The sequence below is a fragment of the Lissotriton vulgaris genome, chromosome 1_1 (genome assembly GCF_964263255.1).
Source record: "Lissotriton vulgaris chromosome 1_1, aLisVul1.2, whole genome shotgun sequence".
NCBI lineage: Eukaryota > Metazoa > Chordata > Amphibia > Caudata > Salamandridae > Lissotriton > Lissotriton vulgaris.
In genome coordinates this window covers 793,123,475-793,148,218 of record NC_141685.1, presented here as the reverse complement: position 1 = coordinate 793,148,218, position 24,744 = coordinate 793,123,475, and the positions used below count along the sequence as shown (strand labels likewise).

The 24,744-nt window shown below is 45.3% G+C and overlaps 1 protein-coding gene across 6 annotated transcripts in view; it reads left to right on the top strand.

Moving 5' to 3' along the window:
- The window catches only part of RASAL2 (RAS protein activator like 2), a 785,014-nt gene that overhangs the window by 572,448 nt on the left and 187,822 nt on the right, over positions 1 to 24,744 (top strand). The gene's annotated exons all lie outside the window — the stretch shown is intronic.

Genomic DNA, 24,744 nt, shown 5'->3' with positions numbered 1-24,744 from the left:
CTGGTATTTTTCTGCTTCTGTCATTGCATCCAGATATATAATACAAGTACCATTACACCTACAACAAGCAAGGGCTATTGGATTTGTCAATGGTTGTTAGTGACATATAATAAACAAGCAATGACTATGGCTTTGTTGTATATAATACAGTACTTGCTTCAGTTCTAAAATGATGAGACTGTGAGAGAACTCTCTGAAGTTACATCAAAGTCTTTGAGCAGTGGCTCTGCTGCAGAGTTAAGATTTTATTTTCCAACCTGAGGGTGAAGGCAGAAATGAAGAGCCCGATAGGGACCCATCTCAGCACCGGCAAGACCCGGCCCACTGAAAGCCCTGTGTTGCATGCTCGATGTCTGCTGGTTGACACGCTGGCCGCTTTCCCAGCCTGCTTGGACTTCTAAGCTGTGAAGCCTTGTCGCAGGCATTGTGTGACTGCTGTCCTTCCACCCTGCCGGTCCTGTCTAGGGCACATGTAATGGGGATTGTATGATGCCTGTTTTGTTCCAAAGTACTGTATCGGTGCAAGAAATGAAGTAGCCTGTAGGATCGAGAAATGAGGGGAAAGGGGTGATGGAGAGGGGAAGAATGGGACGCCCCGTCACCCCGTTGCATATTAGAACATTGGAATGTTGGGAGCTCCATTGAAAACAATGGAGTGCTCTGGGCTTATAATGGCTGGTGTAAGCCCGGAGCTCCAACATTCCAATGGTTCTTTGTTCACAGCTCTGGCTGTGAACAAAGGCTTCAGGGAGCCTGAGGGGATTCCAATCCCCTCACGCTCCCAAAAGGCTTTGTTTGTTTTTGTCAGAACATTCTGTCCTCTAGTGACAGAATGTTCTTATAGCCTTATAGCCCTTCGTAGATGGGCTGTACCGCTATTAAAGTCCCTCTCCCTTGTTAAAGGCCCTCGCCTTCGGCTCGGGGCCTTTAACGCTGGAGAGGGCCTTTAATAGCTGGTATAGCCCTCTACGGCGGGCTATAAGGCTATATTCAAACCTTTGGAGCGCTACGCATACAGCAGTAGATTGCCCTGGTCCTATACAGACCTATAAGAGAACAATTATATGTGGTGTGCAGCAGTCTGGAGGGGTTTGAGTGGCTGCTTTCTAGAGGTTTTTTATGTTCCTATGAACTGCTCGTGCTCACATTTGAAAAGCCACTGCCACATTAACAGTGGACCGTGTCCAAAATCACACAGGTGTCTTGTAATCTTTCCAGTCGTCTCCAGTGCCTCGGAAAGGTGCTTAGTCAGCAAGATCTGTGACCTGGAGTATCTTGGCTACCTAAAGCATGATTCAGCAAGATCTGTGTAACCTGAAGAGTAGATCTGCCTAGCAGGGATTCTGCACTCTGTCTGTGTAATATTGAGGGATAGGCTTGCTGTCTATAGCCTAATCTCCTTGGACCCCTGCAGCATAGGCAGCTATACATCTAGTATTTAAACCTTTTCATATCTTTTCACCTGGATCAAAGGTGTCGTTTGAGAATAAGCCCATCGGATCGGTATAATATGAAGGGCAGCTCTGCTGCCTTAGGTTCAAGCCTACAAGTTCTGCATAACTTTAGGGATAACTGTGACCTGATGTGACCCGAGCCGGTGAAATCTGTGTAACCTGATGTGTAGATCTCCTGTCTGAAGCCGAGTGTGCTGGCCCAGACCTAAGCCTAACCGATCTGTGCACCCAGGGGTAGTCAGCAGCCGCAGGCCTGAGCGTGGAAAATGGGTGTAACCTAAGAGATAGTTCTGCTGTCTGATCTATGTGACTTCAAGGATAGCTCTGCTGTCTGAAGGCCGAGTCTTCAATATCTGTATAACCCTCAAGGATAGTGCCACTGTTTTAGCCCTGAGTTTGTAATAGCTGCATAAACTCAGTGATAGCTCTGCTGCCTCACACTTGAGCCTGTAAGGTCAGTGTAACTTGAGGGATAACCTTCCCGTCTTACGAACAGTGTAGCCAGAAAGGTAACTCTGCTATCTCATGCCTGAGGCTTTCATGTCTGTGTAGTAGGACGTCTCTACTGTTTTATGCGCACATCTGTGTGATCAGTCTACACGTATGTGCTGTATCCCTCTGCTGCCATTGGCGCAGGCTTGGTAAGGCGTATGTAAATATGGGGATAATTGTGAGGTGATTATGTCTGCAGGCATCCCTAAAACCCATGAGCGTGTAATCTGTGGTGTGTTTGCTAAGAGAATCTCATCCTAAAGTCGGTGGTGACTGTATTAAAATGCTTCCAACAGGAGCAGCCGCACCAATCCGTGCAGGACGAGGAAATTCGAAAAGGCCAATTAAAGCGAACAATTAAGGACCGGATGTACAACGCCTTTGTGTAATCCTGTAAAGCCTTTCCAAACTGCTGACTTGGTCCGATTCTGATTTAGGAAGGGAAATCTATATATTTTTTTAATGCAGCACCAGTTAATTTAAGGAACACAAGGTGCTTTGAAAAAAAAGGTTCCCTTTTGGGATTGCAATCGCAGGGATGGTAGTCTGCTGTTGCTAGCAGGCCAGCATCCCTGTGTTTGTAGCCAATCAGCGGGAGTGGCTAACCGCAATCTGCTTAATTATATTAGCACATAAAACAAGACAGGTCACAAATAGTGTTCCATTTGTGACCGCTGTCTGTATTTAACTAGTCTCTTTGTGCATTGGTCCATATGTCTAATCTGTGGTCTTAGAGCACACAATAAAGACGGTAGGATGTCTTCTGTGCTCACTTTTTATGCACATCTGATGGTTGTGGTCTTCAGATTACTGCTTGAGTTAGGCCACAACGTCAGATTGTTACCAATGTGCTAAGAAGTGGTGTTCATATTGGCAGGGTCACCCAAAGAGTTAAAACGATGGGGGACTTAAGCAGGAAGGAGGTAGGCGGTCATGCCAACACATCCTTTGCTTCCTTTCTGTCCTTGTGCTTGTCCATTCCTACTGAGTGGTCGCAGCAGTGCCCCCACCCGCAGCTCACCCCCTGTTGTTTTGCAGTCTTTTGACCTGTGTTGCATACGCCCGGTCCCCCTGGATGTTGTCCCTATTTCATCTCATTGACTTGTATTTCTGGCGTAAAAGAGCTTGAACCCTCTTGTTCCAAGACCTTTAATGTAATCATTTGAAGCCCTTGACTTTGCTTGCTTGGTTGTATGTGGGTGGGGCTGCGTGTAAGGGGGATGCAAGTGTGGATACAGCAGAAAAAGAGTGTATTGTGTAGGATGCAGATTTACCAATATTGCCCCTGCGGTGCTCTTGATTTATGCTGGGCATGATAACTACCACGACCGCAGTTACTATAAATTTAGTAAAAAGTTGTAGACGCATGCAATAGTGACATTGAGGACAGATGGGAAACACCGTGCCCTCCTCGCCTACTCATTCTCCTGCCTCTTACGGAGCTGTGGACTGAGGCTCCAGCTCTGTTTATATTCACACTTTCGGGGTGTCAACTCTTCATAAACATTGCCATTATTAAAGTTATAAGATGGGTATTGGCCCACCTGTTCATAAGACCGGACATCTTTTTTTTTAAATCTCTCGCACACCACCCACACACTTAAAAAAAAAAAAATCTGTGCTAGTTGTACATCGCAGTTTATTTCATGAGTTTCCTCCCTGGGGCTTTTCTGTCTTTCTAATATATGCGGCCTACATAACGTCCGGGTTTAAGACCTTTCTTTAAAAAAAAAGATTCTGTGCATTATTCCTGATTCCAGTGTGTGGCAGTTGCCTGGAGGGGAAACATGGATGCCCTAAGGTGCCTGATGATTATTGGCACTGGAGAACAGACTATGAGGGTTTTAGCCCTTCCAAAGCTTTTTGTCCAGATAGTAAGGGATAGCACCATGGGTGACATAACCTGCAATCATAAGAACCGCTCCCAGTTACATTTGGCGGGTTCCATATTGTGTCCAACAATGCCAGGTTTTTTTTCCTGGGATGTTGTTTAACAGCCTACTGCATGTAGGTACGTTTTTGGTTGATTTACTTAATTTGAACCAAGTGGATTAAATCACCAGATACCAATGGTTTGTAAAACCAAATAGAAAGTCTGGAAACAGGGTGGATGACAATGACATGCAGTCGTTTGTCATCTCCACTAAGGCAACATAACCCAAAAACACAGCTGCCCCGTGTTCGGTAGTAACCTGGAACAGATGTGCAAGTCTTGGCGGTAAATTGTTGTTCTTATAGTGTGCTTTCACAGGGGTGAGAACACACTAAGATGAAGTTTATTTTGCTAACTCTCGGTCTGTTTGGGCACCTTTCTGGTTGATTAAAGAACTTACCAACTATTTCTTTCCAGTGGCATGCTTCACCATCGAGCCCTTGCCTGGATACAGTCTGTATCGAGGCGGCTTCTGGCGGCTCAATCTTATATTGTACGCAACATTGGATGTTGCCGTTTGCAGTTGATTGGGATCTGGATTAGAGCTACTGAATTTGGAGGTGCCTTAAAGGATTTTTCCATTCGTATTGCCAACCCTTTTTAACCCTTCTTCCATTTTCTCATTCACCACTTTCTAAATGTAGTGTCTCATCTCAACATAACCTCCTTTTATTGGCCAATCTACTCGGAATCCCCATTAATTTGGCAGCTAATTTTTCTTCCTTCCTCTGCTGCAGACTCCTTTTTTTAGAACAATTGTGATTTACTGGCCTGGTTCTTTTGGTTCGCATCTGAGCGGGCCCTGCTTCTAATTTTCTCTGGGGGGGGGGGGGGGGGGGGGGGGGGCGATGATAGGAAGTTCAGGGAGGGCTACGATCATGAACCCACCACCAGAGGATGGAAGAAGTCTGTCTAGTTTAGTCTGTAAGTGGATCAATCATGTATATATTTGTAAAATAATTATTGGATCTTATTTAAGGTTTGTTTATGGTCTGTGTTTGATCCTCTAAGAGTATGTGTGTGTTAATAAATGTGGGCTGAGATGTTTTTCTCAAACTCCAAACTGATCTTTGTCATCAGGATGCGATTTGCCTTTGGACATCTCAGGCACTCAATGGGCATACTGCTTAATAACCTATATTCTCATTTTTTTCATCCACCGGTTTCTCAATTCAGTGTTTCATCTAATCACATCCGCCATTTAGAGGCTATTCTTCTCGGAATCGTCATCCATTTGTCCACAGCTTCTCCCTTTCGGCTTTAGCCCTTACACAGTCCGATATGGATACAGTGACCTCAGTGGGCTTAACCTGCTGTGTCACTGATCAACTGGACACCCACCGTCTGTAGCATAGCTGTCCAGTATTGATCCATGCCAGGTTTTCAGGATATCCACATATTACATTTATATGCAGTGAATCTAATGGAAGTATTATATGTGGAGCTTGGCCTTCCCGTGGACTGACAGTACGTGCCTTTTTGTGTGCACCACGCCTTATTCACCAAATCCTGCGACCCCAGATATGGCAGGATGTCCCTTGCTCTCTCTGCTCCTGATCCTCTATGTATTTGGAAACTCCCCACCTATCGTAAAATGGCGCACGTACACCATCTTGCCGTACACCATCTTGCAGGGTTTTTATTGGGGATCGCTATAGTAGCATATTTCTTTTGTGCTCTGTTGTCTGTTTGAATGAGCTCCTGCCTTGTGCCCGTCCCCCTGTACCTAGTTTCTACATATTTCTATATGACACGCCGTTGTGTTTTTGTAGCTAACCTCAAACAATAGTTGGCATACTCTGTGTAGCTGTAATTGGCTCTGAAATGGGAATCCTTGCTGAATGGTATTTCCACCCCACATTTTCAGGTGACTAAAGAAGGTGACAGTACGAAGAGCTCTGAAACTGTTCTTTATGATGCATTCACTTTTAGTTTGTTTCAGTACACATCATGGACAATGACGTGCCTGGCTTGTTTGTGGCTCTGGATAACGCGGATTGCAGCTTCTTGTGTGAAATTCATTCCTATGGTGACGAGTGTTGACTGTCTATTCTGCTGTGATTGGAAGTCTGTTGCGCAGTGCTCTTATTTCAGGATAGTGTGATGTTCCTACAGGGACATTTTCCAAACTCGGTGATGGGTTTTACAGTACGCTAATTGATGAAAATACTCTTGTAAGTCAGAGGAGAGCTTTTAGATAGGGAAGGAGAAGTGTGGGAGGTTCATAAGCTAGGCAATTAGTTCTTGCTTGGTGCAGAACGTGGCGCCTTGCAGAGCAGCGGTTTGATACAAGCCACAATATAAAATAACAGTTAGTTCTAATGGATATTTCAGCTGTTGAAATATCCCCGTGTGCCATGGATGCAGAAAACCACAGTTTTGGAAATGGATTCAGGGTCATGCACAAAGCACCCTGGCCATAGTGATGCAGCATCTCACACCTCTGATCCCGAAAGGAGTGTCCTCTTTTCAAGAGACTTTTTAAAAGTGCTCATCCTGTGGCACCGTCATCCAACACACCCTCTGTGACTTCCTTACTTTATAGTCTGAGCCGATTTGATGGCACCTTGATGGGTCCTGATCACAGTCTCCATGGAGTTCTCGTGAAGAATGCAGTAAAGTGAAATGTATAGAATATGAGGGGCTCAAGTTATTGCCACTCCTGTAAAGCGTTCTCCTAAAGAATTCTACATGCTCTTTGATAATGTTTATGAAGGTGCAGAGAAGGATTATTCCCCTCCCAATTTAGGATGGTGGTCCCTTGCTCCCTTCTTTGGACTCGACTTTGGTCCTGCTTGCTGTCTACCAGAATACTTTGGCGTGGACCCCTCTTTGGAGATAATATGTATAGTACCCTACGCATTACCGCTGGAGGATTCTTCCTCCTTTACCTTAGTGGTGGGAGCTGAAACAGATGTCAAACACACATTGTGGGCCATGTGAACCCAAAGGTCTTAGCCTGTTTTTCAGGGCCAGCATAATCAGTATTCAGGAATTCTCTTTGACCTGACTTAGCCTAATGAAGGTGTTCATCAAAGCAGCTTTATCTTAGTGGTTGACTCTTTAAGGCCACCTTTTCCTCTCTGGTTGTTAACAGATTGTAAAAACTAAGCTTCTCTGTCAGTGTCTCAAAATGTCCTTGATACCTCCAGCTCATCTAAATGATTCTGGGTTTGGTTCAGTCTAAGTAATTTCCATCTTCAATGAGTACCAACCATTCCATACCGGATCAAGCTCTTCTGGTCAGTGGGTGGACTCATGACTTAGTGAATTTACTTGGCCGTGGGTATCATCTGGGGATGAGGTCTTCTTCAGAGTGGAGCCTCAAACACCATTGGGTTTAGTTATGGGGAGGCTTGTGGGCTGTATCCCTGGTCATCCCCGAATCTGTATAAGGCTCTGCAGTGTTGAAGTATGGAGGAGAACATGCTTACAGTGTAGGACTTCAAGCAGCCTTGACCCAATGTGACTTTGGTTGGAAAGGCCTCCCTCCCGGGCTCAGTAAGCCCCCTTAGAAGACTTGTCTGCCAGTGGCCTGTGGAGACATGAAGACCTATCACACTCTTGGAGCTCTTGATAGTTATATCACATGACCTCTTTTCCCCTTTGGGTGCAGGGTTGTGTGCTCAGATCATCACACACTCACTACCATGCCTTGCATTAAAGCAGGACGAGGTGAAGATGCGAACAGAGCCTGGCTCTGTGACTGTAGGCAATGTGTCATGAGGTTTTCTAACTTGCGGCAAAGTAAGCAGGAACAGAAAATGTTCGGCTGCATGCTTTGAGCAGATTGGCAGTGGCTGCTCAAACGTTTACTCTGTTTGTCATTATTTATGCAGCAAGGATCTTTGTTCAAGCTCCTACAGCTTTTTGTGCTTGGGTAAATGTTTTGAAAAGCACTATTTACACTCTGATGCTTAAGTGAGACTCGTTTTGACAGTTTCCCTTGTGGCTGATTTCTCCATTTCTTCTTCCTCGGAGGTTTACGTCTGGGTATTTGAAGAGATGAAGAATTTGTGGAAAGATGTATTCATTAGAAGAACAAGTTATTTACCATTGATAACCAACTTTTTAAAACATTTTTTGCAAATACCCTTTCTATTCATAATCACTCTACTTTCTCTTGTCTCCAGTGATACAATTGAGTTCTTTTGGTATTGGTATTTCTCAGGATGTACTATGTCAATACCCATCATTTCTTGACCTATCTTCGACGACAACCAGAGTCGCTTGGTTAACAGTTAGTGCACTCTGCTGTCTAATACTTGTGGATATTTAAAGATCTATCAAATGCGCAGGAAGGTAGAAAATACATCAGAAAAACCTTTATAGAAGAAATTAATGTCCTCTTTTGGGTCATTCTCTGGACCTATGTTAATTGGATTTGAGGGCATTGAGGACACCTCGGCTCACTGTCACAGTTTGACGCAAAGTGTGGGCTACCATTTAAGGACTCAGGTGGGTAGCCAAGGATGCTAGTTTTCACGGAGGCCAGAAGCTTTTCCCATTCCTTCTCATACAGACCACCTTCTCTCCTGTACCTCTGTCTTTTTAGATACGTTCTGATAGTCTGTTTTCTGTTTTAATCTGACTGGGCCATCGTGATTTCAGTATACTTTTACTTTTGTTGAAATCTAGGCTTATTGAAATGGGAGTAAGCCATGATGCCTGAACGGTGGGATTGGGCCAAAAACGTCCCAGAAACACGAGAAAATTTGGTGGGAGGCGAGCGACAGGCTGGGTGCAGCAGCCCATTTTGGCAGGCCACAACAAAATGCATGGACCTAGGATTGAAGCAGAGGATAGATACTGAAAGGAAAGAAGACGGCGGTAAAGACATGGGAGTTAGATACTCGGGTAGCGTAAAGGCAGCTTGAAGTGAGGGTACAGATGAAGAATTGACGTGAAATGGGATATATAAGACTATGAAAAAGAATCAAGTTACACTGATCAAGGTAGATACATGAGACTTATAGTAAAAACAAGAAGAACTACAGAGGTGTTGAGGAACGGGACGCTTTCATTTGAAGCTGGCTGTAAATTCAGCCATTGATTTTAATTGGTGCTCCCCGATTAATCAGCCGTGCAAAACAAATTCATATTTTTTTGCCATTTGCCAGATATTCTAAGCCCATTCCTGTCTTTTTCTGGAAATGTGTTCTCCCTCTCCAGCAGCCACCTCCTCCCCTGTGATCCACCTCAGATGCCACCCTAATCTTTCTGTTTACAGTGATCCTCGTTCCCTGGGATTATCTCTTGCAGATGCTTAACCGTGCTCAATTTTTAATAGGTTCTCTGATAAAACTGAAAAGTCTGTAATCCTTCAGTGCCTGAGCCTCGACAGCAGAGGTAGTAAGCCTGAGATAGGGAAAGAGTTAACACCAAGTCTGATAAAAGAAGGAGCAGTATCTTGGCATAGCCAGCAATGTTCATTTATTTGCATGGATCGACAAGGATGCCTTCGGATTTGTTTGGCCAGTGCCAAGATTGTGCAAGGTAAACACTGTTGTGATTTGTTATTATGTTTAATTTTAAACAACACTGTCATACACAAGGGTATACAGGTGCTTAGCAGGCGTGTGTGTGCGTTGGCCTGCCTTGGATCGTTTGGTTAATTGAAAAACAGGTCTTCGGCTTCTTGCGGAATTCAAGAAGAGAGGGGGAGACTCTGATGTGGAGTGGGAGCTCGTTCCATGCTTTAGTAGCAATGTAAGTGAACCTGTCCTGCTGTAGTTTTGAGCTGCCTGTGATTGCCTATTTTATCACCTGTTTGTGTTTTAAACTGGTGGGTTTTCCCTGCCCATGACAGCTCCCATTTAACATGTTGAATTGTGGGATTTGAAGTCCAACCTCTAGTTTATCCCTCTCATTCCTTGGTGACAAATCTGTTTTCCCTCCAAATTTCTCCTTTGCTCTGTGCTAAGACCGGTATGTTAAAACAGTGCACCCCCAGCCACCATTTTGTGTTCACAAACCTGTGATTGGATAGTGTTAGGGCTAAGGTACCCATTGGCTGAAGGGGTCACCTGATTACTAGAGCTATAAGAGGCCAGGCTTAGGGTGTCTCAGCCCGGGCGTCGAGGCTAAGGGCGGAGAAGACAAGGGCAGTTGCCTGTTTGAGCCTGTTAAGGGCGGAGAGGACAAGGGCAGTTGCCTGTTTGAGACTGGTTGGGACTAGGGCTAGAAATTATGCCCTTTTTCTCAGTTAGCAATACCCAGCCCACACCATCCACATCCACAAACAGAGCAACACACTTACACCAAATGTAACCCACGCACAACACCATGCACAGAGTAATGTACCAGCTTGCACCACAATATATAAGCAATTGTCTCCACTATAGATATGTACCTAGCTTTGTGTATTACTTTGTATAAACTTGTAAAATAATATTATGTTAAGAGAAAAAATAATAATACATCAATAAAAATCATCTTTGGTCTACATGTACATACTTCCATTGTGCATCTGTGTACCTTCCATGTACTTGGATCTCTGTGTCTGTTACTTTTCTCCCGAAAAAGCATATCCAATGCACTACCCTATTTCTCATCCTGTGCCTCTATCAATATCTTTAATCTACATATACTTACCTCCTTTATGTATCTATATACCTTCAATGTACTTATGGATCTGTATATTTATCACTTCTAATTTAGCATTTCCAATGCACTACCCTATTTCTCAGCCTATACTTTGCTCAATATATCTTCTAGCCCAACCTTCTGACTCATCTCAAACTTCTTTCTACTACTCCTTCCAATGCACTACCCTATCTCTTATCCTATACATCTATCAATACATCCTCTACATCCACTCATTCATTTATCCCAAACCCCATACCACTACTATGATCGCCAAAATAACCCTTTCTAAACTCTATCCTACTCTACCCCTCCTTGTATCATCTGACACCTCTTTTTACTATACCTATCCCATAAAACAAACCTTTCTAAACTCTTCCCTCGGGCTCCTCTCCTCCAAAACTCATTTTTACTCACCCAAAAGCCTCCTCCTACTGCTAAGACCTAAAAAAATAAAATTAAAATTAAAAAAATCCTTCACTCTTTTATCCCTCCACTATCCCTTTCAATCAAAATTAACAGACTAACAAGTTCACTTCTCAAATTCCATATTCAACTATACTAATATACTACCCAAATAACTGAATAACATATCCACTACTCAAATTACTTCATATTTATACTATATTAATTTTCAACACTAATCCTTTATGGTTTCCGGAGTGGCGTGCTACTCGCCAGAAAAGCGCTTTAACACCCATCAGGGGAACAAGTGCTATATGAATGCAAATCTTTCTTCACCTTTTATCCCTCTGCTATTCTTCTCACTCCAAGTAAATGACTAATATCCACCACTGAAATTACTTCATATTTCACCATAATAATTAATCACTAATCCTTTATAGGCTTCCTGAATAGTGTGCGTCAACAAGCGCTATATAAATACAAACCTTTGTCCTCCTCTATCCTTCTGCTATCATTCCAAATCCAAATAACTGACTAACCTATCCACCACTTAAAATGTACTTGCATGTTTCACTATACTAATTCAACACTAATCCTCTATGGGTCCCGGAGTAGCGTGCTACTCGCCGAAAAAGAGCGTAGACGCATCGTCAGGGGTAGTAAGCGCTATATAAATGCAATTACAATACAATACAATACAATATACTACTATTTTCCAGTATGCAAATCCTCTTAGATAGGCTAACTATTGCTCCTTTCCACTTAAACTCTTTTATAAGGTGTGATTATGCCGCAAGGGAGGTCTATCAAATTCTTTATGCTCTATCTCAGTCTTAATGGACTACTTTCTTGATACTATTTGCAAGCCCTTAGATTCCATATTCTTCTCGACAAGCGTCTACAATATTTCCTCAACTTTTTTCTACAGCAGGTCCTGCCCTGCACTTGAATGTCACCTTATCCCTTATAGTATTTAAGTACCCAAAGGCTTAGCTAATTGTCGTCTTCTCGGGAGTGTGTATCAAGTCATAGTGTATAAAACCATGAAAGTCATTCAGGAGCATTTTTTAGCCAATGTGGTTTCAGGGTGGGGGGATCTCATGCTCTCAAACAAAAAACTTGTTCTTGATAGTGACCTTTTCCCTAACAATGTGGAGAATTTATTGGCACTTAGGGGATCGTTCCTGTTCGCATTGTCCAAGGTTTATTAAACCCTAAAACATGTTTCAGTTCAATGTGGCGCTGTTTGGGTGTGCTTCTGGAGCTGTAGATTCGAGTGGATTAAATTGCATTAGATTTTATTTTGGTACTAAGTGTGATGGTATTGCAAGCAACTGATACTAAACAATAGCTCTCCCTTTTAGTTATTACTAAGATGTTCTAAGTCAGTGATGTATAACAGATTTTAAATGTGTTTTTGGTATTAATACAACCTGTTGCCAAGGTAAATGTTTGCAATGCCCAAGTTGTATGGCGGCAGAATGGAGAGGGCAGCAGAGATGGAATCATTTTTGAAATCATAATTTGGAGTATTTGCCTCATTGAGGGCTCAGCGCCAGCGACATGTTTGTATCGCTATGTGAAAAGTGCTCTTCAAAATCAATGGAACCCGAGAGGAGAGGTATTGAACTGGCCATCTTGTGCAAACGAGCTGTTTGTCAGTGTAAGGCAGCTGTAACAAGTTTGCTGTGATAACATTTGAACATTGTGTCATTTTAGGTCTTGTTGGCTAAAAGAGTTATGCTTCAGTTTACTCCAAGAAAATAATTAAATTACTAAAATCGGGTTATGAAGTAGTTTATGCTGTTTATGGCTGCATATGCAGCGTGTTTAATTTGTTCCCCAAAATGTGATCGTCCCTTTTATTCATGAACACTTAATAGCACCCCTTGTGTGCAGAAATACAGGACACTTAACAAGAAACATATATTTTTGTTTTCCTTTAAAATGTGCCTATCTAATTTCTTACTCATCGATGCCATGGGGATTTGCTGCCACTGCTTCACCTCTTAGTAAAACTGTTTATTATTGACTACATGAGCCTTCAAACTACACCTAGCAGGGCATCACCGCAGATTGCCATTGTTGTCCTGAAGCATTACACAAAGTTGTTACTGTAGACTCAAGGAAGTCAAAACTCGCACACAGTTCACATTCGAGATCTCAGTGTAAGCACTCCTTGTAAACATGTCAAGGATAGGAAACTCTACTTGTCAAACATCTAGGCGCTCTCCTGAAATATGTCAAGCAAACACGCAGTGACAAGGACATGCCATTGAGGATATCAGTGTCAAGTTCGTCCTTATGTTTTCAACATCCAATTAAAAAACATCACGGGACATACTCCAACTCTGGTTACAAATAGCTCTTTAGACAGGTGTGCTTGAAATAGACACCTGCTATGACACAAATGAGACCCCCCATTCTTCAAAGGGACACCGTCTCACAGTCATCATAGAGGTTGTACTCTCTGACTAGCAATCCAGAACATCACCTTGGAATGACACTGCTATTTTTCATGGGATACTTCCAAGGAGTATCACAATACTAGACACTCCATTTGGTCTCTGTCATGGGATGGGAATGTCTCCTGCATGGTGAATGGGCAGGTATCCCCCGCCCTGAGTGCTCGACTGCATGTGAAACTGGCATCCTGGCCTAGGCATCATGCTACTTTAGCATGTACCTAAAGGCCTTGGTCTGTCCGTGGTAATGCTAGGTCCAGAACGTGTTCTATGACCAGGAGAGGTGCGAGGGACGCACCAAGCATCCCCTCATAGTGTGCGTCTGATTCCAAAGCATGCTGGTTGCCTCACATAAGCTTGTGGTGGCAGCATCCTGGTGTTTAGGTCTCGCTTGGCGATGCAGCGCGAAAGCACTGTCGCCAGCGAGATCTATTGTTAGCGACTTGCCTCTCAAGTGGTACAGACCGGGCCACGCGCAGGGATTTGGCGATTGTGATCTGTGGACGTGCACGTACAGCCACGCGCACATCTCCTGTCCCGCTTCACTTCCCAGGCAAGCCAGCATGCAGTGTCACTTTCACCCCATCGTTGGAGCGGCCCGCAATGGCAGGTCCGCTCAGCAAATAAACATTGATACTGTGCCTTCAGAGGCACAAATGGACAATTCCCCACTCACCCGGTCTGCGGGGGGATCCTCCTGAACGGTGCCTGGCTGCGACCGGAGCACTCCAGCTCCTCTACACTTCTGGCTGCACAACACGGGGCTCTCTCCATAGGCATGGGAGCCCCGCACTGCTGTGTGCCGCTCTTCACCCGGGTGCCCTCCTGGGACCCGGGACTTTAGCCCCCCCACTTCCTCTCTGGCGCCGGGGCTCTTTTTCAGCACGGGAGCTCTGGAATTTGCAGGTACCGCACATGCGCGGGCAGCCCTCACCCTCCCAGGTCTCCTCCTTGGGCCGGATATGAAGCTGCTTTCTGTTTTGCTTCTTCGATCAGGAGACAACCCTTTTAGCCTCAACAAGGTCTGGAAGGTTCCCTGATGAACCTAAGTGAAAAGGTAATACATAGTAATAACAAGGGATTTGCGTTTGTAGTGAGGCTTCGAGTTGGAGTCCCCAGTGCTGCAGTCATAAGAGCCTCCATACCTCCTCCAGGGCTCGTCTGTAATCTCTTACTCTTTACTCTCCTGTTAAGTACATTCATTGACACCTTTTCTCCGAATGGCCGTTATGTCCCAGTAGCGAAACCCCATGGTCTCTTGCCACATCTCACTTTGAGGGTGCAGGGATCCCCCTCTGTAAATGGGGGTGGTCGACGTGCTGCGCCTTCCCTTTGCCGCTATAGCTGAGATTCGTACTGTTCTCCTAGCTCCTAATGATTGATACCACTGGCTGTTTTTCTCTCTTTTGGTCTGTCTTTTGCCCTTCACCATAATGTTTGATGTAATTCTGTGGGCCTGGTAGGAATCGGAGTTGACAGTTGGTTTTGTATACCTGTTTCTGCCCACGTGAGCAGAATGCATTGCATGGTGTGAGATCCTATCTGGCATACCATTGTACTACTTCTCAATGCAGTGCAGAGGCTGGCTATTATCACCTACCAGGCAATGGCAGGTGATAATATGAGTGATAATGAGTCATTACTTTTGATCTGAACACACCTCTCACTGGAGAAAGGTGCAGGAATTGAGATAATTTGCACTCATCCTAAGGATGCTATTAGGTTACCTTCCCCCAGGTAATTTGTTTCTTTCTGCTGCTCAGAATGAGACATGAACAAAGGAAGTCTTGGGTTGTGCTACTTCACATCCCACAGTCTGTTTGGGCCAGGCACAAGAAAGACCAGGGACGTGCAGGGTGTGAGATAATCACAGAGCGAGGAAGTTCTGTAAGTTTTACATGAAGGTCGAATGCTGGTGTTTGGTTGTTGGTGGAGGAATTAATATGAGTACCCGAGTGATGATGGGAAAGCCTGCCCTCTTTTTCACTCAGAACTGCTAGATATGTATCTTACCCTCGGGTGCAGCTGACTGGTAAATGGTGAAGTGATGTCTCAAATTGTGTGCTTGCTTGATGCTGTTATCTGCTGCTCATTCGCAAGCTTTCAGCTGTGGGTAGCGCATATGTTTTGCTTTAAAAACTGCACCGTGGTAAGTATTGCAGCAGTTCTAAAAACCAATGCTGTTAGTTATGCTTATCAAATTTTCCTTTCTTTACTTATTGCTTAAAGTAATATATGATGGGGAAACATTCTAGGACGAGGAGATGTACAGATTCCCCTTCTTCGTGTTACTCCTTTCCAGTCACTAGGAAAAAGCAGTTGAGAAGATGGCTCCTACAGTAGAGAAACCTATAAAGAAGATAGTAATGGAGAGTATGAAGACTCTACAGACCCCAGCTTCTACCAGTCATCTTATGGCATTCAAGCCTTTACATCCTCAAGGTCCAGCTCAGAAGAACGAGGGGTAGAAAACGTTCCATCAGACCAGGGAGGGGAGCACCTTAAGAAAGAAATTTTACTGGAGATTTTGGGACGGATCAAGGTGAATATGGAATTTGCTGTAGAGTAGCTTTCAAGTACTTCTTCAGATCCAGTGTTAAGGCTGTTCCAAACAGCACCCTTGTTAGACCTTCCTATTCAGGAACATATCTCTGATGTGGTGTCCAGGCAATGGAAGTGCGCTGATAAAAACTTCTTTTGCAGTATGGCTGAAGAAAGTATTCTTAAAGACCAAACTGATAAAAAAACAAGCATTTGAAATGCAATAGGTTTCGCAGTTGTGAAAGTCTGAGCTATTGGCATTGTAAATGGCAATGTCTTTTATTTATGTGTTGGTTTTCAAAACAAAAATAAAAGGCATTGTCATGTACAATGCCAATAGCCTAAACTCTCGCAAATGCGAGACCTATTGCATTGCAAATGCTTGTTTTGTTATCTGTAGTGTTACCAGAACTTTTTGTTTGTGTTAAGTAAAAGCAGTATACTGGCTGTTCTCGTCTAAAGCTATGGTGTTATTGAAACCCACCACCTTCTGCTGGCATCCGTGTATATGTTCAGTGTGTGTATGTGCAGTGAATGTGTAGCACATGCATGTTAATAGGACTGTGTTGCACAATCTCAGAGCCCTGGTGCCAGTGGGATTAATGTTGAAAGCCCCTGCTTTTTGCATGGCACAAAATAGAAGATTAGAACAATTCCCCCAGACAGTGGATGGTGGAGACCCAGATACAGAATTGGGGGATGATACAGACATGTCTGTCTTTGAAAATTCAAGGAGGCCCTTATCTGCAAAGGGCTGCTAATTAGTTCTTACAGAGGATTGCCATTTGGTAAATGCACCAGACTACAGTTTCTTTTGTCAAGGGGAGGAAATGTCTACGCATGGCCTGCCCTTTTGCCTGTACCCGATTACTGCTTAGGGAAGGCTGATGTCAGCCAGGTGTGGATAACTCACGCTTCAATGTACCCCTGTTTTGGAGTCTCCTGCTTGGAGCCAGCACCATTGCTGTCTGCTATGCGAGCTATCATTTAACACAAAGGCTTTGTCTAAAGAGCAACAGGAGAATGACATTTGAAAGAGAACCAACCTAAATCACTTCTGAAACCTGAGATGATGATACACACCTCTTGTCTGGAAAATGTGTATAAAAGTGGGACCCAAATCACCCCACTATGATCCACTCCCAAATTCGTGTAGACCAAGTACAAGAGTGCTCCACAAAGGACAGAAAGAGCTGCTGTTGAACCAGGACTGGTTCCTGCCTGACTGCCAGTCTCCAAGACGTGAGAGGACTTGTCTGCATGTTCTACTTGATGAGTTGACGGTCTGCCAAAAGTTGAGGCCCATGTGCCTGCTAATTGAGGAAAGGAGTGCGCCAGGCCCTGCATGGGTGCAAGGCTGTCCGTGAGGAGAAGCCCCGAGTGTTCCCAGTGTGTGGAGCACTCGAAGAAAGCGGACTTGGTCAAAGCCAGGAGTGACCCATGTGGTTAAGGGTCCACCCTGGGCGCTCTGTGCAGTTTTCATAAGAGGTGCATAAGACTGTACCAGAACCAGCATCCTGTGCTGCCTGGAGGTTTGCCTGATGTTGTATTGAAAGTTGGGTCTCTGCCGAAGCGGGAAAACCTGATCAGCCAAAAAGCCACAACTGCCAGAAAGACACTACCTTGAGGGATTTAGATTGCAGACTGTGATTGCAACACCAGAACACCTGTTTGCTGCTTACCTGGAGGAGCACCACAGATGAATGCTGCTGCACAGATGTGCCTCACCGATCACCCCCACAACTTTACCCTGAGCAAGCCTGCTTGTAATGCCCTAACAGGAGAGGAACTCTTGCTGTGAGGTTGGGAGCCTGGACATCACCTGCTGCACAGCGTGGACTGCTACAATAACCAGCAGGTAAAATGCTGGACTTGACCTGCACTGGCAACAAGAGATTAAACATACGCAGACAGGTTTGCTGTGCACGCTGAGATTTTCTGCCAAAGGGGTAAAGAGAAATTGATTAGAGTTGCTCATTTGACCTGTGAGGTTATTTGTGCCATCTGCATTTATGTCTAATCCTGCCTTAATCTATAGTTTGTGGGGGACTGTACATGCTGGGTCTCCAATATGTCGGTGTCGGTCTCATTCTTAACACAACTTAATTTCGCAACCCTGTATGTTGTTTCCGGTGAATTGTGTAGCATTTAGATCTGTGTTAATAAATTACTTTCTTTTTACATGAATGATCAGCCCTGGGCTGTACATTATGTGTTGTGTTCTTTAGTTGACTGTTGAATTCTGAGCTCTTGCCCCCACACTACCTTCCTGAGAAGTGTGTGAATGCTTACCTCGCTACCCTGAGATCCAGTTGCGCAAAAGGTTGTATTTGGATGTACCATGGTAGGAAATACACAAGGACAACAGTTGTAAACTACCTCATTCCCCACGGTTGGGACACAGTAACACCTGTCTCCCATGTATGATTCCCCCAACCTCCCTCTGCCCCCACACCCGCCCAATGGGGTCGGAAACTGCTTGACAATCCTCTATAATATTCAAGACTTTTTTTTAATTTTTATCCCAGGGCCTCTTTAGGGCCTCAGACAACCTGGGTCTTGGCTTGACTAAGGCAAAAATATATATCCCCCCTTCTCCTAGATCTGCAGTTTGACTTCTGGAGAGTATGACAAGCCCCTACAGTGCACAGCCCCTCTCCCAGTCAGCCTAAGGACTACGAATATTTGTGAGATCTGGGGCTCCACCCCATCTGTGTTTGTGTCAGTGGTGAGGAAGACGTACACCACATCAGTCGATGTTAATATCTCCGAAATTCGGACCCTGGGGGAGGAAGCGTCAAGGGCGCTTCTGCCATAACTGTGAAAGCAACTAATTCCCCTGCTCTTTTCAGCAGAAGTTAACTATCCCTTGGGGAGCCAGCTCAGAAGCTCTCCAGTACTGCCTCAGGTATTAGAGGCATGACGTCCTGGAGTTTGTGAATGTTGGTCTTTTGTTATCCAATCAGCCCATCTGTACTGCAGTGGATGGTTCTGATTTATCAGTCTAGGGCTGGTACCACGCATCTTGATGCCTTAATATCCATGGCTGACAGATGCATGGCTCTCTGATCCACAGGTAGTGAGTGCACTCTCTCACTTGCACACCTATGACGAAGAGCATAGAACAAAGGCAGAGGCTGATGCTCGCGACACTGTAGGCGTGTATCAAGTATCTGGCCAGTTATGAGGCTGGTTAAAGTAATATGATTTGGCTTTGAAAACCGAGCTTTGTTAACGAAGGAAGAAGGGACTGCTAAGGCACAGCTTCATGCTGGAAATATCAGACACTTCGGCACTGAATGTATGACAGTTTTGCGCAAGCGTTGTCATTAGAACAAACGCGTCTTTAGTATGCATTTGTTCAGCATGCAAGTCGTTATAACGACTTGGCTTAGGGGGAGCTGGGTTTTGGAATATGTTAATTTGCTGTTCCTACTCCAGTCTGCGCAACAGTGGGGAAGGTGGTGGACTTTAAATCCAAAACCATTCCACCAATGCGCCCCCCTAAAGCAGGTCATTATAACTACTTGCGTGCTGAACAAATGTGTACTGAAGACACGTTTGTTCTATTGCTGGCGCTGTGAAGGCACAGCGGGATTCCACTTCGTTCTAAAGGACGTTTCCCTTCTGCACTGTAACATTGCTTGTATTGACCTTAATTCAAATAGTAGAGTTGGCCATTGGTGCGGAACAAATGTTCTAATGTGTGTGTGTGTGGTTGCTTGTGCTTGTTATGAGGTTGGCAGTGGTGATTGGATCATAGTTTGGAATTATTGGTTAGTTTCTGTCATTTAAATGCATTATTTAACTGTGTATGACATGATAAGTAGGGATTTCGAACAGCTCCTTTCGTACATACAGATGGGAAGTCTGATATCTTGGTATGGTTATATCTTCTTTCTTCACTCCGATTGGTAATTTCTTTGAACCTGACTGTCTAACAACAACAATAGTTATTTACTATTTCGTTCACAGCGATTCACTCGAAATAGAGTACCTCTTATATTTACAGGTCTGGTGGAAAATAGATTGCATTCTTAAAGGTGTGCACATCTGGTAGAGTGTAAGTGACGCTGCAGATTGTAACAGAGTTTGAAAAGCTGTCAATTATTTTAGTGACCAAGAACCCACAGCGCCAGTCTAGATTGTGTTTGGAGGCTTTAGGGCTGTGTTCCCTGCGTAGAATAGTGCTGTGCTTTCCACATTCCTCATTGGCAGCAACTGGGGATGGGAGTGGTGAAGCATTAGTATGAGGAACGCCACCTAACATGAAACTGGAGTCTTTCTGTTAGCAAAGGTCTCAGTACCATCTCCTCAAGCTATTCCAAGGCAGCCATTTGGCAGAAGGGCACTCGCTGGCCAGTGACATAGTACTGTGATCTCTTGCTAACAAGTTGTCTCCCCTGCACATTTTGAACATCCTTTAAATCCTGACAGTTGATGGAGCAAAGCAACAATATGTTCAAACAGAATGCGAGCGGCTGCTGTTCATGCCCTTTGGAATTTAGTGGTGTTTTTTAGCTGAAAATATGTGCATATGAGGGCGCAATTCATGCTGTATAAAACAGGAACTAAATACTGTCTGCAGTTAGCTCAATTTCACATAATTTTTGTGAAATCTTTGTGTAATTAGGTAAAAGGAAATTACATACATTTCAGACATCTCTAGTTAATATGTGGTAACAACAAGTAGGCCTTGCCTTTGAGATCTTTTGGCTTTGCCAATGGTTTTAGCATCAGGGATGCTGTGCAGTATAGCTAATAACTGGAAAATAGCCTATGAGGTTTGCTGCATCATTTTTTAGGCTTGCACACCAACCATGCACACACCTACAAAATGTTGCAAGTGTTTTTTTTTAGGTCTCGCGTGGCGCACTGCGCACATGCGCAGTCAAGCTCATGAGATTTTATGTTTTTAGGATAACTTCACTAGTGAGGGTTAAGCCCCGCCCCTCTTCTCCATTGGCTGGCCTCCTAAACGGTGGCCAGCCATTGGAGAAGAGGTCTAGTGACGTTCTCCTTTCTCTTTTAGCCCTGTCCTTTTCATATTGGGATCCTTGACTTACTGCTGAAGTAAAAGGTTTCTTATCTTCTTTATGGGTCCAGATGGCCCCATTAAGAAGATAAAGAACCTTTTATGCGAGCAGGAAGTCGGGGCGTCCAGCTTGAAAGGGACGGGGCTAAAAGATTAAAGGCAGCGCTTTCTCTCTCTCCGCCGTCCTCTTCCCTCCCCAGTTCTGTTCTGGATCACCCTTCGCAATCCCGTGCTGGTTCTCGCTTGCTCTCAATCTAGACTTTCCTTTAGCTCTGTTACGGGGTATCTCAATTCTCTTTACTCTCGGCGCCTGATCAGATTTGTTTTCCTTTAGCTGCCCTGGATGATCTATTCTTACTCGTATTTGCATCGGTTTTACTCAATCTTACCCTTTTAACCTTTGCGATGTTTCTCCCCCCTTCTTTTTACCTCCGGTGCTTGAGATATCGTTCTCCCCTTATTAAGTCGGTCCTGCGAGATCTCCGCTTATTAATCCTTTTGCTGGCTCTCCTTTCCTTCTTTCCCCCGTCCGATGCATGGTCTCAGTTCTTAGTCCGGTGCCGGAGGATCTCCTCCCATAGCCTGGTGCTGGATCTGTCCTCGTTAGCCCGGTGCTGTAATTGCCACGCTCCCCCTTAGCCCGGTGCTGGATCGCCTTTCTCTTATTTACTCCGCTGTTGGATTCACCACTCTTCCACCGATCAGTGCTGGATTTTCCTTTGCCTACTTAGCACAGTGCTTGTTCGCCCATGTTTCTCCGTCGGGCGCTGGATCGCCCCTTTTTCCTCTGTGCTGGATCTCCTCGCTTCGGTCTTTGCTCGCCCTCCCTTCCCCCTTCCTGTGGCTGCTTTGTCTGCTCTCCAGCTCTGCGGGCTCGCTGCTGCCCAGGGCGTGGACTGGCTCCAGTCCCCGCAGAGAGCGTCTCTTCCCCCGCCCCTCCATCCCGCTCTCTCTGCTCTGCCTCCCCCTCTCTTCCAATCAGCTAGCGGGCTCCAGCCTGCGCCGACACCACAGCAGAGCAGCGGAGCCAGGCGGACGGAGAGGGAGGGCTGTGCTGCTGCCTTCCTCAGAGCAGGGGGCACTGCTATCTTTGCCTGCTCCTCGCGATCCGGATTGGAGACAAGCATGAAGGGTTTGCTGTTCGGATCGGGGAGCCAAAGACGGCGAAATCTTTGGGGGTTCATCATTGCTACCTACCACACGCCTGGTGGCTTACTGCAGTTCAGTCTCCCGTTTGGGAGGACATGGGCTGCTGCCATCGAAAAGCATTCTAAAGGCTGCCTACTCCTATTTTCTGTAGTCCGAGCCAACAGACACACCTAAACTTTCTGGTGATTGTCCTGGAATAGAGCGCCAGGCACAAGGGGGAGCTACCAGTGCTGCCTGCCTTAGTCAGAGAAGGAGGGCTTCACACATTATTGCAGAACTCTGTGCCTGCCCACACCAATGACAAGCAAATCCCTCAGATGTCTTGCATAATAACATCAAGTATGGGCTGTTAGTTGCTTGTCACTGTTGGATGTCGGTGGCAGCGAGCTCCTACCAGCAGAAAGAGTCATACCAGCAAAAAGAGTCATGACCACTGGTGCCAGGACATCCCGTGTCACAGAACACCCGTAATCAATGCCCTGTTTCTAATGCTTGCTTCTAGACTCTCTCAGACATTACTATTTCTACGCCCGCTATTTAACAGGATCCCACACATCAGTTGCCCGACTGTGCTAATCCTGACTGCACGAATAAAAGCCAGCACAGGCAAGTACACCCCCTTCGCCTACTGTAACTTTGATATAACTTGCAGGCTCGCCACCTCACCCAAACGTGCTGTCACAACATAAAGCGGCCTGCCACGCAGGGGCATCAAACCTGGTCGCACCTACAGCTGCTTGGACCAGGTCCCCGGCTACAAATACCTCAATCTAAATAATCTTGACTTCCCCTGCCATCCCGAAGGCAGACAAAACTCTGCCCAGCTGGCATTCTTTACTTTCCCCACAGACCCACAGCTTTTCTGAATGCCACCTTGTCCCGGCACTACACGATCCGCCCCTATGGATTGGCGCCGCTTCTCTCACTCTTTCTCAGCGCGAGCAGGTAAAGGCACCTCTCAGTCCCCTCTCCCTTGTTCACAGATGCCCCTCCCCTCCCAGGTGTCCACCTGACAAAAAAACTTGCACCGTCCCATGTCTGATCCTGCCATCCAGTGCTCGTATGTTGTAACACTTGCTAACTTAAGCTCGCCCAGCGCGTAGTTTGGGGAGGTGGGGTACATGAGAACAGGTCAGCGCCACCTGGTTTCACCCTCTTCTTGCTAACCTTAAACTGCTGCCCCTAGATCGACACAATGTATTTCCAGCTCTGCTGCTATTTTAAAATGTCCATGTCTGCCCAGTTTAAACTGACACTAGCAGTGAAGCAGGGGAGGAGATGTGACATTTGCCTCCCTCTTTCCATGTACACTTTATTTTTTTATTACATTTTTCTACAACTGCACCTTTGTTGTCAGGGGTGTCATCTCCTGCTATCCAATCCCTGACTGGAGTCCGCCTGCTGAAACGGACAATAAGCCCAATGAGATCTTAACCCCTTCCGTGCGGGCGGTTTTCCCCGCCCATGCTGACTCCGCCTTGCGCGGGCGGAGTCATGACGGAACGGTTCCGTCATCCGCACAGGTCACCCGTAGTGCATGACGGAACCGTTCCGTCAGCAGCATGGAAGGGGTTAACAAGGGAAAGGCAATTGGGTGCAATGCAGAAGTTTCTAATATGTCCTTCCCCGCCTTCAAATAAACAAGCTGAGAGATTCTCCAAATGCCACAGCGTTTGGTTGCGTTTTCTGTCTGTCTGCACCCTGCATCCAGCGGGTCGAGCAGTGGATAGGTACACGCTCCCTGTTCCTGTATATATTTTTTAAGGCTGTGTTTAGATGTCACTGCATTATGTCTGCAGCGCATGTTAATGTGTCCAGGCAACTATTTATGCCTGTTCGGTACATCACACTTTGTTGGCGTTGACTAGATACACATTCAAACTACGCTGGAGTAGTGCTGCTGTTAAGCCTACAACAGGTCGTTTCTGTTTCCCTGATCAGTCCTTTGCAAATCTATTCTCCACCCTCAGCAGCTTCTCATTGGGTAAAGTTATCGCTTGTGTGTGTTTGGGGTGAGGGGCTGTTAGCCGTGTGTGGGTGTGGGTGTGTGTGTGTGTGTGTGTGTGTGTGTGTGTGTGTGTGTGTGTGTGTGTGTGTGTGTGTGTGTGTGTGTTTTGGCTGAGGGAGGGGGCAAACATCCTGGGTTTGTATACATTGCGACCCACATCCGTATACTAATTTAAGTCAATGATTTCTACTGTCACTGGAGAACAGACACCGGCACTGATAGCTATGAGATGCAGTATATGTATATGCACCAGTCCCATGCGCACGCCAGTATACATACATACAGTGACTGCCATTTTCACTTGGGCGCGCGCGCACAAACTCCATCCCTCTTGAACAAACACGTTATATGCCAGAGCTCATAGCCAATACAGTCCGTTTTTCAAGATGCACCATTCGCGGGCAATGTCGCACAAACCCTCTTTTATCAAGCAAAGAATACACAAGCAGACATTGTATTGAGTATTTACTACTAGAGAATGATGGCAGCACATTCCTGGGAGAGAATAAAAGTGACACGTGGAAATGCTTGAATTACTCTAAATCACTAGCAGTGCATTCCATGCTATCGTTTTAGCTTATCACTATCATTTCAGAAAGAACCAATCACTTGGGCCTTGGTTTTGCTCCTCGTCTCCTCCTGAAGATAGTCAGATGAGGGTTCTATTTGATCACCAG